Below are 5,805 nucleotides of genomic sequence, written 5' to 3' on the forward strand. Positions count from 1 at the left end.
AGTCACCCTAAACCTTTATTCTTGAAATGTTTCTATTTCTCTGGACAAATATTTTCTCGTGCGGGTGTTTTGGTCATCGTCACAAATTGACGGACGAGCTATTGTTAGGTAAATACAATCGGAATTGTCTAAGACGACCATCCTCTATCGAGGAGAAAAATTACTGCCATAGACAGCTAATTGCCTTACACGGTATCATTATAATGTGAAAAAAAACCCGCAACAGTAGAAATGGGAAGAGGACGTTTATTCAAGTGGTGGTCTTATACAGGTGGGCAAGGAATCAGGTGGTTGTCTTATACAGGTGGGCAAGGAATCAGGTGGTGGTCTTATACAGGTGGGCAAGGAATCAGGTGCGACTGTATCAACATTACCTAAACTTTCCAGGAAGTTCAAGGGGGCTGTGTGCTTTGGGGTAGCAAATATATCTGTGTGAAAAGCTCCTAGTCACCATCAGCTGTAAACAATCAAAGCTAATAATCTAAGCTGATGATGAACATGTGTAATTACACCATAATATTGAGTTTCTCACTTGCTTTCTCACTCAAGGCAAATTAATGCAGCTGAGAGCTATGTAACGTAATGTAAGAGGAAGGGATACCAGTTTTCTGGCAGCATGGAATATGATAATTTAAGAGAAGCCTTTGTTCTACAGAACCGTTCATGTTCTGAATAATCTGAACAGCTAGATCTATGTTGTAAAGATGAAGCGGATGAAGTCAGATTTTAATACACGTTGTTTTTTTAAAGAAGCCTTCCCCAGACTCGACCTTCACTGGCCCGTGGGTGAGAGAGAGACTCGGAAACGTCTTCAGTAACTTCAAAAAGAAAAAGAAAAAAAAGAAGTACTGTAAAAAACTGGTAGCGTGTAGACAACAACAAAAAATTAAATAAACAGCACTGTCTAGATCTACTGTCTAGAATAGTCTAGGCTTAGACGAAGCAATGGTGTGTAGCCCTCAGCTGACTCCAAAACATCTCGGCGGTACACGTCACACCACGTGACCCATTATTTGCCTTCATTTTCAAAAATGAAGAGGCGGGACGAATGGTAAAACAAAAGAAAACACACAAAAAGAATTTAACTTGTAATTCGCAATTAAATTGCGTTCCGCGCGTATGTACCACTAATTTTGGGTCGCTGATCACGAAATTCTTATTATTTATTTGATTTGACGAATATTTAGGAAATTTTTAAAATGCATTTTCAACTCCTACTGGGGCAACATCGAAGAAGCCGCTCCCTCGTCGTCATGCCTTCAGTTCGCCGGCCGGCAAATATCGGCGTTTTGCAAGATATTCCGAGTGGCAAAAGTTCGGTCACACCCACCTTAAAAGTACAATAACTCATTTACTACTAAACATAGCCAAGAGATATTTGGTACACGCGATCTTTATTCATTTTCTGCCAACATGGCATAAAAAGAATTGACAACTGTCTTCCCTTATTCAAGGGAGATAATTTTATTCACACTGACTTTTGCAAAATCCAAATCAAAGTTTGCTCAGTATGGCGTGTGGCCTCTTCCAGCTTGAATTACTGATATAAAAACATCCGTTCATTGACTGATTTGAAGTCCTTATGGTTGCCTAAGGAATCCCCTGCCATTCTTTGTGAAGTGCAGCCTTCAGTTCCTCACCAGTTTATATGTTGGCGTATGGCTTGTGGATCTTGCAGGCCAGTCCAGAACGACGATTTGATGTGTTTGGAAAACGTTTTCATTGATTGTAGCCATTTGTGTTTGGGCGTTGTCTTGTTAGCAGATTCCATCATCCGTGCCATGTAGCGTAGTCACCGTGACGAAGAATTTCGTCTCAATAATGTCGTTATTTGAGGTTCCTTTAAAAGGTAACTAAACGTATACGATAAAAAACAGAGATTCCACCCCCTACCATCACATTTCAGCCACCTTTGGGCCTCTTGGGGGACGTTGGATTTGTGAAATTTCTATTCTCTTTTCTTTTAAACACTTTTTCTCTTCCATCAATGCGACGAATTAAAAACTTTAACCATTGCTGAAAAGAGCACTTTACCAACATTTTTAGTTAATCGACAATGCTGTTGGGCCAACATTTGGCGATTTCTTCTATGAAACAGTGTTAGAATGGTTCCATATAAAGGGCGATAATCACGTAATCCACGATCTTATAAATGTCTAATAATGATGTTTCAAGACAGCCCGAAGTGCCTGGCACTGGCAGTCTCTGCACTAAGTTGGAATGGATTTTGAACTTGGGTGTTGACAATAAACCAATTGTGATGTCGAGTTGTCGCCCTTGGTTGACCACGTCTATGCTTGTCTCGGACAGTTCTAATGGTGTTAAAACGTTTGTTTCGAGCGTTAGATGATTCCTCTGCAAACATTTACGGTCTTACAACAGCAGAAAGCGCAATTAAAGAATTTATCATACACACAGCCCTTTTATTTTCTGAATTTATCATTTTTTAAATTTAGAAAGGTATCCAACCTTTAAAAATTACGAAATTTTATAGTGTGTTAGGTGTGTTTGCATATTGTCTACGTGATGCAAAGGAATTTTAGTGTGTAGAAACCGTTGATTTCAACACAGACCGAGAGAAATCAATACCAACACTTTGTTCAAGCACTACTTCCGGTTTATGATTTCTTTGGTCTGCTCTTGCCCAAGAAGTCTCATAAGTCCCACAAGTCATACTTTAAACTTTTACTGCAATTCTTACGCTATACCGAAAATTAGCGTAATATAATGGATGTGGCAGAACTTTTGCAACTCGGTGTACATTGGATTTGGTGGTTGGACGGAGAACCCTTCGATATCGAGAGGATTTCTCGTTTCATGCTCAGTTTCCACGTGAAGTAGACAGAATGCCGGCCATCCTCTCGATATCCTATAGTTTGTCGATCAGCGAACTGTACGTCTAAATGGAGCTTAAGCTTTCGTAATTCAGTTGGTCTGGGTCTATGCCTAACTCGTTTGCCTTCGATTCTAGCACTCAGAGCCAGATGTTCCAGGCCCTTTAGTTTATGCAAGTGTCGTAGAGCCTTATTGGTCTCTTTTTCATTGTTTTTATCAGGAACCTACCCATGTGGGCTACTTCGAGTACTTTCTCATTTGTTTTTGTTTTTATTTCTAAAAAAGTCTCAACAGTCTCCTAAGAAACTACATTATTCTTTTGCTACTATTTTTCTTTCACTGATTTCGATGATTCACCAACATTCACAGCCGTACAAATTAGTCTGAGAGCGCCAGTTTTGTTTTGAAAATGTCACACTGTTCTCGTATGGGTCAGCGCTTCTTTTGTTGTTTATGAGCTGGGCTGATAAATTCATTTTGCCACCGAAATACTGAATTACAAGTTTAATATAATATTTAGTCCATTTATTTTTACCATAAAATTATATGTCGACCTCTCCAGCTTCTCATTATCACCCTACCCCTATCCCCAACTCCCTTTTTTAAAATAACAAGTGGGACAAAGCAAGATGACAATGACAATGATAATGACAAGGACGATCTTTATTCATCTCGAAGGGAGAAATGTTAATTTGTCTTGGTCGTTAACAATGGCAGTAGACGCTACAAAGGTTAGGTGCACTCACGCATATGCACAACAAGACATGACATTAGTAAATACATGTCTCACCTCCTGGGACAACCCGCTCCGTTAAACACACACACACACACACACACACACACACACACACACACACACACACACACACACACGCACACACACACTGTCTCTCTCTCTTTCTCTGTTCAGTAAGGCTGTAAACGCACTGGCTTCACGTTCCCCACGTTGTCACGTTGTTACCGTCACCCAACTTACAGATGTGACGGAAGCCTTTTTTAACCTAAATCCAGCGTGACACTGACTTCACATCACAACCCCCACACTTTCACGGCCCGCCCTTCATGATTTTGATTTTACCGCTGCAGTAAAATTGCTCTCTGCAAATCTTCATTCTGCGGTCTAGGGGCGGAAATTCTAAAAGTACCACAGTCTAGCATCTGCGTTTGTCACGGCCGCGATTTTTTGCATTTTCTGGTCCGCGAAATCCAACAGAGAAAGAGGAGCTGTTGTGAAACCGAAAATCCCAAACAACTAAACGCAGCCCGTCTAAAGACTAAAAAGACAAACTACGACCATTGACAGTCCATGACGCATGTTGTTCTGTTTGATTCGTATGCATTTTATGATGCTTTACCGTATTGAAAGGGTAGTGTTTAGTGGACACCAACTTTATCTTTTTATTTGTGAAGCGTTAGATATTCTAACTTTTGTTCAGAAAATTGTTTTAAAATTCTGACCACTTAGTAAGCAGGCTTCCAACCCTGCCAGTCAGTGCCAACCCGAGCTGAGAGGGACACAACATTCCAGCAGAAAGAGCTTGACATAACTCGCACCTGTCATGTCTCTACTCATCCTGGGACCTCATGCGTAAAAGATGCCTTTAACTTACTTACTTTTTGGCGGGGGGCGAAATCTATTATTCTAGCTCGTTCACTTTCGTCTGACTGCGGTTAAAGAGGATTAAAAACAAATCCCTCTGTTTAATATTTCTGGGTCTTTGCATGCCGGAATAAAAGTGCAGCTTATTTACTTTTCCTTTTTCCTTTCTCTGGTATCCTTAGGATGTCGAAGGGAGGTGCAAGTTTCCGTTCTGTGCTAGGTGTGTAGCGTCTGAGATAGATATGTTATGTTATTCCAGGACCTTATTACCCCATCCAGCCAGGTCTTTCTAGGTCTTTCTCTTGATTTGAAGCCGGATTCTCGGGTGTTGTAAGCTCTAGCCGCTAGTTGTTTGTGGGGCATTCTGATTAGATGTCCAAACCATTTGACTCTTTGACGCTGTATGAATTTGATTACTGGTGGTATTCCAGTGTGTAGACGTATGGTTTCGTTTCTTATGCGGTCTCTTCTGGTAATGTTGATGGTTTTGCGGAGACACCTCATTTCGTATACATGGATTTTTCTTTCTTGTGCCTTGTCTAGAGACCATGTTTGGCACTAGTATGTTAATGTTGGTATGAATATGCTGTTGATGATCTAGGATTTGACTTCGGTTGGGATTTTCTTGTGACTGACCAGGGGTGCAAGCTGGTAGGTCACTGCATTTGCCTTCATAGTTCTTGTTTCTATTTGTTTGTCTATACGCCCATCTTGTGTGAAGTGACCAACAAAATCTAAAAGCCCATTTAAAAAAGTCGCTGCAAACTAAGATTCGGACACGTTTTCTTTGATGTAAGCTTAAAGGGGATTAAAAAAGGGGGGGATTTACAGCAGAAACATAAAAGTTGAAAAGTAACTTATTTTACTCAACACCACACTTTAGCGTTCGCCAAAAAACACGATTCAAGAGACATGGTGAGTAATTTTTGAGACTCACGTGGAGACGTTAGAAGGGGTTATGTACAACATACGAAGAATTTTCTGGGGGGTTTGACTTTCTTTCAATTTTTAAATGTGATATAGGCTAATTATAGACTAATTAAAAGAATTATGACGGAATTTATCGAGTTTTATGAAAGGGCAACCGGTACTTTCCCGACATGTCGTGGAAAAAAAGGCAATGCGCGTTTTCACGACATGTCAAAGACATAGCCTACCGGCTCTTAAGCGGCCCACACACGCTCAAACTTTTTTATTCAAATGTAAATTGTGTCTCAACATTCTGTAAGCAAAAATGTTTGAAAGGTGGAGCTGAACCCTCCGACGGCGACGAGGTACTGATGTCTTTGGCGTGGCCTCCTCAGAGCGCCGAACAGCGTCAATGTTCTCCTCCTTGCTAATGTACTGCTATGTCGTTCACACTTCCTTTT

Source organism: Aplysia californica, unplaced genomic scaffold, assembly GCF_000002075.1.
Source record: "Aplysia californica isolate F4 #8 unplaced genomic scaffold, AplCal3.0 scaffold00180, whole genome shotgun sequence".
Taxonomy (NCBI): domain Eukaryota; kingdom Metazoa; phylum Mollusca; class Gastropoda; order Aplysiida; family Aplysiidae; genus Aplysia; species Aplysia californica.